Genomic DNA, 11,507 nt, shown 5'->3' on the forward strand with positions numbered 1-11,507 from the left:
GGCACAAACCGTGAACCAGAAAGAATGCTTGTACAGGCTTAAAGGATCGTGGTTCTTAGCCTTTTTAAGTTCTAAGCCCTGGAAGAAGCTAATGAAAGCCTTTCCTTAGCAAAATGCTCATAAAGAAAATGTGTGTATGAGTAGTACAGTTTCTGGACTTCCCCTGTCATTGGTACATGGACTCCACGTGAAGAATTTCCTGAATTGTTACATATGATACATGGTGAATTGGATGTAGGTACTAGCTTATAGACCTCTTTATCATGAAGCTTGAGCTTGTGGAGTAATTGCCCTACTCTAGCCTTTCTGGGAAAACCTAGGAGGAACTGTTCTTACTGAGAGGTTCCACCCAAGAATTAGGAAAGTTTGGCCATTTATCTTTAATCCTTAAAAGAGGAAGAGCTCTTTCTCTGCTAGAGATACCTTTGAAATTCTGAAGCTGACGTGTGGGAACACGAGGCTCACCATCCTGTGACTAGTTGGTTTCCTATGGCTTAGCAGTCTTAACCTCAGGCTTTGCTTCATCTGTTAACTGAGGAAGAACTGCCCTGTGTGTGTAACTTCATTAGGAATCAATGAAGGTTAAGTGAGAGGACATCCATGAAAATCTTTGAATTGTCCTTATGTGGATTACACATACTCCAAATGATCCACAATTTTGTCTTACTCCGAGCCTTCTCCTGCCCTCTGGCAGTTTGCTGAGCCTTCTCCTCTGCACAACATCAGTCATGATACCAGTAAAGGCAAATGGACTTTTTTTTTACACCCTTCTTTCTGCCTTCCCCCCACTCTGGTTCAAGCCGTTGTTTCTCAGTCTAGCTGTGTAGGACACAGTCCCTGGTCCATGCTGGTATTATGAGTCTTGCGTTCCACCCCCTCACAGCAGCTCATGGAAGCTCTCGCCGGCTGCCGGCCGCTCATGATGGCTGCCGGCCACTCATGCTGGCCACCAGCCGCTCATGGCAGCATACAGCAGCACACGCTGGCTGTTGGCCACTCACGCTGGCTGCTGGCCACTCACGCTGGCCACCAGCTGCTCATGGCAGCACACGCTGGCTGCTGGCCACTTGGCAGCTTACGCCAAGCTCCGGCTGATCACAGCAGCCCAGCTCCAGGGCGAGCTGCTGTTCACAATCTTAGCTGTAGAGGGTGCAGCTCACTGGCCCCTGTGGGAATCGAACTGGCGATCTCGGCTTCGGCATTAGGAGCACAGCGCTTAAGCCACCGGGCCGGCCCGTAAGTGGATTTTTAAAGTAGCTGGAATAAAATGCTGGGAAGATAAATGTTTTGCAGCAAAGTTCCAGTCAAACATAAGATCCTTACCAAAACCCAAGTGAAATGATTTTTTAGTTCAACTAAGGTTACTGATGGTGCTGTCTAGTCTCTATCAAATCACTCAACACTCTTCAATTCAGCAGATGCTAGTGAGGCACCAAAGTGTGAATGTAGCACACAGACTCCAGAAACTGACTTCCTGAGTTCATATTCCAGCTCTGCCACTTCTTAGCTTGTGTGACTTAAATTGCTTGTTATGTAAAATGGCGCTAATTGTACCTTCCTCATGCAGGGTTTTTGGGAGGTCTTAAGTGAGTTAATACATGTTCAGTGCTAGGAACACTGCCTGGTGTGTTATGTGTTATATATAAATTGGCTATTTATTTAGCATGTATGTTGTACTAAGCAAGTAGTTCGTGGTCCTTGGCCCATTAAGGAAGATAGTCTAATCAGTTAATCTCAGAAACAAATGTAAAGTTGTAAAAGTGACAGGTGCTAAGGAATGACCTAGTTAGGGGGTTCAGAGAAAACTTAGCTGAGAAATAGAAGAGTGTTATTCAGGTAGAGAAGGGAGGAACAGCACATGCAAAGGCCCTGTGGTAAAAGGGAGCTTGGGGATTCTAAGGACGAATTGGAAGAAGGGCCAATTCAAAATAGAGAACAAGGGATTGAGATAAAGCCAGATTATTGAGTAGGGGAAAGCCCATATGAGACCTTGTATGCTATGAATGTGATTTTGTCTATATCTTAAGAGCAAAGAGCAGCCATTGAAATGTTTTAAAAGGGATGGTTGTAGATGCTGGGATGCAAGGAGACCAGTTAGGAGGCCATTGTAACCAAAGAAGAGATCATACTTGTAGAAAGGAGAAGGGTAGAAGGAATCGTGGAAATAGAGATAGATATCAAAGTTAATTGAACTTGGTGACTGATCGAAAGAAGTGTCAATGTCACTGGTGCCTATTTGGATTTCTGGTTTGTATTATGGAATGGATGGTGATGCCATTTGTAGTGTTTCTCAAGTGGGAAGAATTGGAGGCCACATCATTTAAGAATGAGAGAAGTACAAAGGAGGCTTCGAGTTGTATTTCTTGAGCTTTCTATGGAATACATTGTTTTGTTGTTACTCTCCATAACTTTTGAATGTCAGGAATATTCATGTCTAGTAAACAAATTCTGAAATTAAAAAGAATAACTCGTTTCAGTTTTACTCTGTCACTTCCTGCTGTAAGATCCTGAATAATTTACTTAACATTTTAGATCTGTGATATGGGAGAATGTCACCGCACTGTTGGGCGGTCTAAACAAAACCAGGAGCCTGTCTGTGAGGTGCTTGGTGCAAGTGTCTTGTGCCAGGAGGTACTCACCAGTATCTGGTAAGCAAGTGAATTGGTGAAGGGTTGAGATCAGCTGCAGTTTCCCCACCCAGGTCTCCCACACACACACCCCGCCTCCCAACCCACAGCACGTATGTGAGAAGACTGCCAGGGGAGAAGCAGTCAGCCTGAGACCTGGTGCTCTCTCCTCCTGCGTAAAGCTGACTGACCCGGAGCGGGGTTAAACCTTGGCCTGAGCGCTGAGGAAGAATGGAGGTGACTATGACATCCGCAGGGCTGAGTGTCCCTCTGCTTAGTGACGATGGGGCAACCGTCATAGCCATTTTCCTGACTTTTCACACACGTCTTCTAAATAACTTAGAAAAGGGAGAGAAAGGAGCCAAGAAGACGTTGCTCTTCATCTTCAATGCCCATAAGCAGAATATTATCGTAAAAGAATTCTCGTCTCCCCTGGCCTTGCCCTGTGCTCACTGGGCTCTAGCCTTCTTTTCCTTTAACACACCGTGACCTGTGAGTCTCCTGATTTTGTCATTTGCTGTTCCAGCCCATTATTCCTATCGCATTTCAGGTGTCACTTCCTCAGGCCGTCCCTGACTACCCTATCTGAGGGCGTTCCGTAGATACTCTTTAGGACAGGACCCTATTTGATTGTCTTCAGAACATGTCTCAAAACCTGAAATTATCTTTCCTTTGCTGTCAGTCCCCACCCCCACTAGAATGCAAGTTCCACGAGGGCAGGGATCTTGTCTGTCTCGGCTGCTAAAATTGTGCCTCACATATCAGGTGCTCACATATTTGTTAACCGAATGAAGCATGTGTAACTAAACATGCAACAATCCCTTATGGCCCATGAAAAGTGACTTTGTTAAAGGCACTTCTTTCCCAGTGTTATCCATACTTGCCCCCACATGGACCTTTGACCCAATCAAGCCAACCATCTCACTTTATCCTAAAGAAGTGCTCAGCACAGTGCTAGGCTGCCCCCTGCCTAAAATTCCCTCCTCGTCCTCTCTCTTTAAGGTTGTACTCTTGTTAATTCGTCCATTCAACTACATTAGTTGATTGTCTCCCCCACCCTCCAGAGCATTTCAAGTCTAACATGGGAATGGTCAATAAACAGGTATTACTTTCTTGATCAGAAAAATATTTTTTTTGTTTGTTTTCTAAAATCCAGGAAAAGGAGTAGGGAGAAAGAAGGATTTGTAAGCTCAGGGGTGAGGACCCTGTAGCACGTGGCACAACCAAACCTTTTTAAACAATTTTCTGAACATAGGTGATAATTGTCTTTATTGTATCCCCCTCCTCCAAAGAAGAAAAGGACTTAGTACTGGGGACATAGACAGAAGGAAGGGGGGAAAAGGTAAGAATATAGAAGCCTGAATCCTGCGTTAGGAGGGCCTCTGAGAGACATGAGGGAAGTGGAGCAAATTGTTTAATGAGTCTTAATCCAAACCCCCTCCTGTGTTTGCCAAAGAGCCTGGAGACAGACCAAACACCCTCAGCCTCTCTCCTTTCATTTATTCAATTCTTTATTCTCTTCCTTTGTCCTTCTCATTATCAAAGTAACACATGCTCCTCACTGTAAATTTTGAAAAGCATCAAGGGTTAAGCAGAAATCACCTGTAATCCCAAATTGTGTCTATTAAAATAATTGGCATATTTTCCCCAAAATGTTCAATTGTAAATGAAAACCAAAGTATTACTATGTAACATTTTTGTCACCCCCTAAAAAATGTAACTTTTAAGAGTTTTAAATTGGCTCAACTCTTTATCAGGTTGCATTAATAGTATGAACTAAACATATTTGAACTGGCTCTGAAAGTGCAACGCAGAAGTAAATAAAGCCTTTTAATTTCGTCTTAAGCTTTTTTTTTTTTTTTTTAAGTACCAATTGAAAAAGCTGAAAATTGAAAAACCACTGAAGTATGCCCGCTGAGTCACTAACCCCAAAGCTCACTAAGGCTTCTCTCCCTGGCCAGGTGTTACAGGGACTCTTATATTTTGGGCCAGGGCTCTTCTCATATTTCTGTTTTTTTCTTTCTTTAATTGAATACATACTACATTTCCATTATCTGCATTGTTATTTTAGGGAATCCCCAGCTCTCTTCTTCCTGTGTGTCTCCTGTATTCTCACACTACTACCACACAACACTTCTGACACCAGATGTGTAGGCTTTGCCCCCATCAAGAAATTCTCTGATTCTAGCTGGGTGTCCTACAATTTAACTCAATTCTCACACCCCCTGAAGATAGCATCAGATCCCACCCCACGGGATAAGGGCTCAGTCCCAGGAGACTGACCCCCGGTGCGGATGCCAATCACAGTAGTGGGCCCCGATTACCTACCTCTTCTGTCTGACTTGGCTACAATATCAGAGGTTCCCACGACCCCCTCCTTGGGTTCCGCTAGAGCAGCTGACAGAACTCGGGGAAGCACTTACCTACATTTACCAGGTTTTTAAAGGATATGATAAGGGATGCAGATGAACAGCCAGATGAAGAGATACGTGGGATGAGGTCTGGGATGGTCCCTAGCACAGGAGCCTCTGTCCCTGTGGAGTTGGAGCGCGCCATGCTTCCACTTCATGGTCGTGTTCACCCACTGGAAGCTCCCCAGACCCTCTACTAGAGAGATTTTTATTGAAAGCTTCTTCACGTAGGCATGATCAATTACTAACTCCATTTCTAGCCCCCCTCCCCTCTAAAGAAGTTGCCGGGGCGGGGGAGCTGAAAATTCCACGCTTCTAATTATGGCTTGGTCGTTGTGACCAACCCCCATCCAGGAGCCTGCCCAGAGTTGCCTCATTAGAACAGAAAGTGATCTTAGGGTTCTTACCACGTGGGATGTACAAGGATTTTTAGGAACCCAGTGTCAGAGATGGAGTCAAATACCAAATATTAGAACAAGAGATGCCCTAGTGCTCTTATCACTTAGGGAATTACAAGGGTTTTAGGAGCTCTGTGCCAGGAACTGGGGGCCACATATATTTTCTATTATCTCACATTTGTACATTTTTTTATGCACACATATCTTTTGTCCCCTGTTATACTATAACTCAGGGTTTCTCAGCTTCTGTGCTCTTGATATTTTGGATCAAAGAATTCTTTGTTGTTGGGGGCTGTCCTGTGCATTACAGGATTTTTTAGCAGCATCCCTGGCCTCTCTACCCACTAGGTACCAGTACCAGACCCTTCTATCTCCCTCCAGGCCTTGCTAAATGTCTCTGGTAGCAAAAATCACTCCCCTATCCTTGCAGTAGAGAACCACTGCAGTAGCTCCTTGAAGTCAGAGGCTATATCTTATAAATCCCTGTATTCTCTAAAATGCATAGCACATAATAAGCCTTTTTATTGTCCAAACAGTATCATTGCTTCATGAAAATATTATAATAGCTATTTAATATTTATAAAACCCTTACTCTTTGTACTGTTCTGAGCTCTTTACCTCTATTAACTCACTTAATCCTCACAACAACCCTATGAGATAGGTCCTATTATATGCTCTTTTTACAGTCAAGAAGCTAAGGCTCAAAGAGGTTAGGTTAGTTACTCAAGGTCACCTAGTTGGGAAGAGACACCTAGGATTTAAACCCTAACCAGGCAGTCCAGCTGCAGATGCAGGGCTCTCAATCATGTTGCTATCTACTGCCTTCAAATACAAAGAAAAAAATCAACATTAAAAAAAGCCAGACATTCTCCATCTGCCTACAACATTTGCATAGGCAAAACACATGGTAAAAATAAAATTTCCTATTCTGAGTTTTTCACAGAACATGATATAGCAAAGCATTTTGCCGTGTTGCAAAAGTCTTCTAAATTGTTTGAATGGCTGCATCATATTCCATTGAGAGGCTAGACAATAAACTAACAAAATCAGTCCCTTATTGGGCATTTTGTACCCCAAATTTCATTTCAAACATCATAATCAATTTTTGAAGTAGAATTTACACGCAGTAAAGTGCACCCATTTTATGGGTACAGTTTGATAAGTTTTGACAGACGTATAAACCCTTGCTACCACTAACACAATCAAGATGTAGGACATTTTCATCACCTTTGTTCCTTTCTGTAGTGTGTGCTGAAGTGGACTAATACCCAAGCGCCAGCTTGGGAGAAGCAATTATGTACATCTCAGATCTGCATGTAGCAGCTCAAAATTGGCCACCGTGGGAGTATTTACACCACAGAAATTGGTAAAGTGCCACAAATCAGGGCTTCCCCGCCCCCTTTTTTTTTTTGAGAACCAGCACCACAACTTACACTCCTTTGTGGCCAACCCTCCGTCCTCTAATCAGACTGCTTGCTGACATTTTGAGTTTTTTAGAATTTTCTATAAATAAAATCATGCAGTATATAGCCGGTTGTGCCTCGCTTCATTTACTCAGCATGTTCCTGAGATTCATCAGCATTGTGGCACATATCAATAGTTCATTCCTTTTAACTGTACTGCACTGTATTCCATTGTGTGGATATACAAGGTGGCCGCAGCCTTTATTGTGGCCGCAGCCTTTATTGTGGCTTCCACAGGAAGGAACAGCTGAAGCTTAGGATTGGCTAGTTTAATAATTTCACTGGACCCGGGGGTATAGGGACTGTTTCTGGTTGTCTGGGACCCAGCCCTGGAGTGATTAAGGCAGAGAAACAGTGACTGAAGGGTGAGAGCCTGATAAAGTAGATGGTTGGAATAAGAGCTTTGGATTGGGTGGTTTGTATATAAAAGGTACACTGCAAGAGAATTTACTATCTGTAAGAATTGGCTATAACCCCGAGATGGGCAGTCTCTCCAGGGTCAGCAAGGCCCCAAGATGTGGACCCCTTTCCACACTTGGCCCTAAGATTCTCCTAGCCAGACTAATACCCTCCAATTAATAGGCTGGAGGATCCTCCTGTGGGAACACTGACCAGCCCAAGAGAAAATACCTATGAATACTGTATTAGTCTCCTAGGGCTGCTGTAACAAATTACTGAAACTTAGTGGCTTAAAACAGAAGACATTTATTCTCTCACAGTTCTGGAGGTTAGAAGTCCAAAATCAAGGTGTCAAAGGTCATGTTCCCTCCAGAGGCTTGGAAGCATTCCTTTCCTTGCAGCTTCCAGCTTCCGGTGGCTCCAGGTATCCCTTGCTTGTAGGAGGGTTACTCCAATCTGCCTCCATCTTTATTTAATGTTCTCCTCTTCTCTCTGTGTCTCTCCCGCTCTGTCTCGTACAGATACTTGTTATAGGATTTATAACCCAACCCAAATAATCCAGGATGGTCTTATCTCAAAATTCTTAACTTACTTTTGCAAAGACACTATTTCCAAATAAGGTCACATTCACAGGTCGTGGAGATTAGGTTGTGGACATATTTTGGGTTGAGAGGGCCAGCATTCAGCCCCCTACAGATACTAATTGCTGAGAATCCTCAGTGAAAGCTCACTCCAGTAATGCCTACCAACTGAGAAGCCCTGTTTCAGGAACACAGAGCTTCCAGACAATTTTATTGCCTCAGTCTTATCCAAGAATGGACTGTAAAAGATCACCAGGTAATTGAAGAAAGTCTCTAACATAAGAGACAAAGACTAAACAAATAAACAAGAAAAAAAGGAAGTTGGAGAATACAGAAACAGCACAGAGAACAGAACAATACAAAATCTAAACTTAAAAAAAAAAAGTCATTTTCTCAGAATGATATGGAGATGTTGCACCCATGAAACAAGAACAGAAGGTTATAAAAATAGCATCAGGGAATAAAACATCTTAAAAATATGATAACCAATAACTTCAATAAAAGGGGTTGGAAGATAAAATTGAGGAAATATCCTAAAAAAAAGAAAGCTGGAAAATAGGCATGAAAAGATTTTTCAAATACCTACAGGCAGCCTAGGAGGACTAACATTTAACTAAGAAAGGTTAAAGAGATGTAGAAAGAATAATGGAGGAAAAGCAACCATTGAAGGAATCATTCAAGAAATCATTTCAGAACCAAATGTCCAAGATCTCCACAATGAGAGGCCCACTGAGTGCCCAACATAATGGATGAAAGAGAGATCATGGAATTTCAGATGAGTGAGAAAATAGGAAGGTTACTAACACTTTCCAGAGAGAAACAGCAGGTCACGTTCAAAGGAACAACCATCAGAATGACACCATGCTTCTCATCAGCCATGCTGGAAGACAAATTATTTATGACCTATAATTTTAGGAATTAGCCATATCGTGAATTCCTGTGAAGTAAGCATATTTTCAGATGTATAAAATCTCAAAACTTTTACTTCCTACCCATGTACCCTCCCTTAGGAAACTACTGGAGGATGTGGTACACCAAACGGAGAAAATACACCAAGAAACAGGAAGACGTGGCCCTGGAAACAGGATATTCAACATAGGTGAGAAATGAAGAGAACCCCCAAGACAATGATGCAGGGAAATCCTAGGGTGACAGATGGCTTGGCAGCAGGCCTAGAGAGGAATCAGTCAAGATTGGGGCAGGAGGAAAGAACGCCCAGAAGGGATGTCTCCGAGAAATAAGATGAAATGAATAGAAGGAAAAGTTACACTTTTGGTGATAGTGGAGAATAAACTCATTATAGGGACGTGGAAAACTATTGTTTTTATTAATAATTAACTCCAGGAAAATTTTTTAAAAAGGAAGAAACTGAAGAAGAAACAAGCTCAATCTTTGTAGACCAAGCAGCTTGGCCGTGAATAAAATTTATGGAGGCATAATTGTGCGAACAGTGTATTGATCACCGGCCCCAACACTGGCTTCCTCCTGCAGACTACATGCCAGCCAGCAGGGGATCTCTGTTCCGCTCTCCTGGGTTTCTTTTGGTTAAGCAGGAATTGCGTTAATTAAATTCAACTGGTAAATTAATGCATTAATAAATGAACTGTTGAATTAAAATATTAATAAGAAAAATGAGTCTAAGCAAAAGGCTGTGGATGAAAGCACACACCACCACCCCCGTTTTAGACTAAACACCTGGAAAAGATTTTCTAAAGCTTTAAACTTGTGTCCTGCTGAGCAATTTGAGAACTTTGATTTACCCAGATAACATATCACAATTTATACCCAACCTTCATCGCTTTATAGGGAAGTTACGTTGTGTATACTTGAATCCAGCATATGTTAGTCTGACCCTTAGTGCATTATATTATTTGTTTTTTTCTAGTTCTATTTTTATTTTTTCCACTAGGCAGTGAACAATTTGAGGGCAGGCTCTTGTTCTTTCCTCTGTAAGATTCTGGCACCTAACATAGACCTTGGCTTTTTTTTTTTTTTTTTTTTTTTTAATCTAAGATTTATTGAGTCACCACAGAAACCCCCGTTTGAGATGACCACATCTGATATTTGCAGAGCATTCAGTCATCTGCCTGGTGCTATTCAGTCCATCTGCCCCGCGCTGAGTTTGATGTTTGTATTACCATCTCTTCTCCCATTTTGCAGAAAACGACCTGAGTTCCTAAGAGTGTCTTGCCCAAGGTCGCACATGTCAGTGCTGGAGCCTCTAGCAGAATCCAGGTCTTCTGACACCCAGTACTGCATTTTTATATTTTAATCGAGGTTTAAAAATATTACCATTTTAACCTTTTTAAAGTGTATAGCTTAGTTGTCAGTATATTCACATTATTGTGCAACAACAGAGCTCCAGACCTTTTTCATCTTGCAAAACTGAAAACTCTATTAAAAGAACAACTCCCCGTTTACCCCTCACTCCAGCCTCGGGTAACCACCATTCTACTTTCTGTCTCTATAAATTTGACTACACTAGGTCCCTTCTGGAAGTGGAATGAATCGTACAGTATATGTCTTTTTGTGATGGACTTACTTCACTTGGCGTAGCGTCCTCAGGGTTCATTCATGTGTCAGAATCTCCTTACTTAAGGCTGAATAATAGTCCGTGTACGTATGCACCACATTTTGTTTATCTATTCCTGTCAGTGGACACTTGGGTTGTTTCTACCTATTGGCTGTTGTGAATAACGCTGCTGTGAACATGGGTGTGCAAACATCTCTTCAAGACCCTCCTTTCAATTCTTTTGGGTGTGAGCCCAGAAGTGGGATTTAAATTCTCCATCTAATTCCAAAAATTATTTGAGGCCACTGTCCCAGCACCTTTATAAGTATTTTAAAAAATGTTCTGAATCTTGAATGAACGAATGAACAAAGGGGCCAGAATGGAATGGAGGAGACAATAGAAAGGAGTGACCTAACAGACGTCTTTGATGGAGTAAGCTTTTCACCTTTACCCTCGAGAAGTAGCTGCAAAGAAACTTAAGATACATCAGAGATAGACGAGTGGCCAACCCTTGTTTTCTTATCTACACACAGATCTCTAAAACATTCCCAAAGTTTCATTCAAACAGTGTATAAGCCCTCTACATATGAAAGGGTCACAAAGGAGGGATACAGTATTCCTATGATTTGGTCTATACATGGGGGCAGGGGTACAAGTTCAGATATTCTGGGCCTGTCACAGGACCTCCATAAAGGATCTAGGAAGAGTGGGGACTGTGGCATAATATGCTGATCATAAGACAATACTCACCTCCAGACATTTATGCCAGATCTGATTTTCCAAGAAAAGTTGGATATCTGGATTTTTTTATGTGAAATGTCTTGATTTTTAAAAGTTGGCATTTCAATTTTCAAAAAGATTAACAAAGCATTATGTAGGTCAAAGAGAAAATGCAAGTTTGTATCCTTGGGTGTGTACCGTTGATGGTATAGTCAGTGACCTCTGGAGAATTTTGTCTGGTTTCCTTCACCAGAGCTGGAAAGATGGCTGTGGCGATGGGGCTGTGAGCCAATGCCTACACTTGCCAAAGCTCTGCCCTTCTGTATTTAGGTAATGTCTCATGCGTTGCAGGCAGAGAGGAAATGGCCCCAAATGAACCATCAGATTCTCCATGGT

The sequence above is a fragment of the Rhinolophus sinicus genome, chromosome 12, assembly GCF_057876585.1.
Source record: "Rhinolophus sinicus isolate RSI-liver-muscle chromosome 12, RSI-T2T, whole genome shotgun sequence".
Classification (NCBI taxonomy): Eukaryota; Metazoa; Chordata; class Mammalia; order Chiroptera; family Rhinolophidae; genus Rhinolophus; species Rhinolophus sinicus.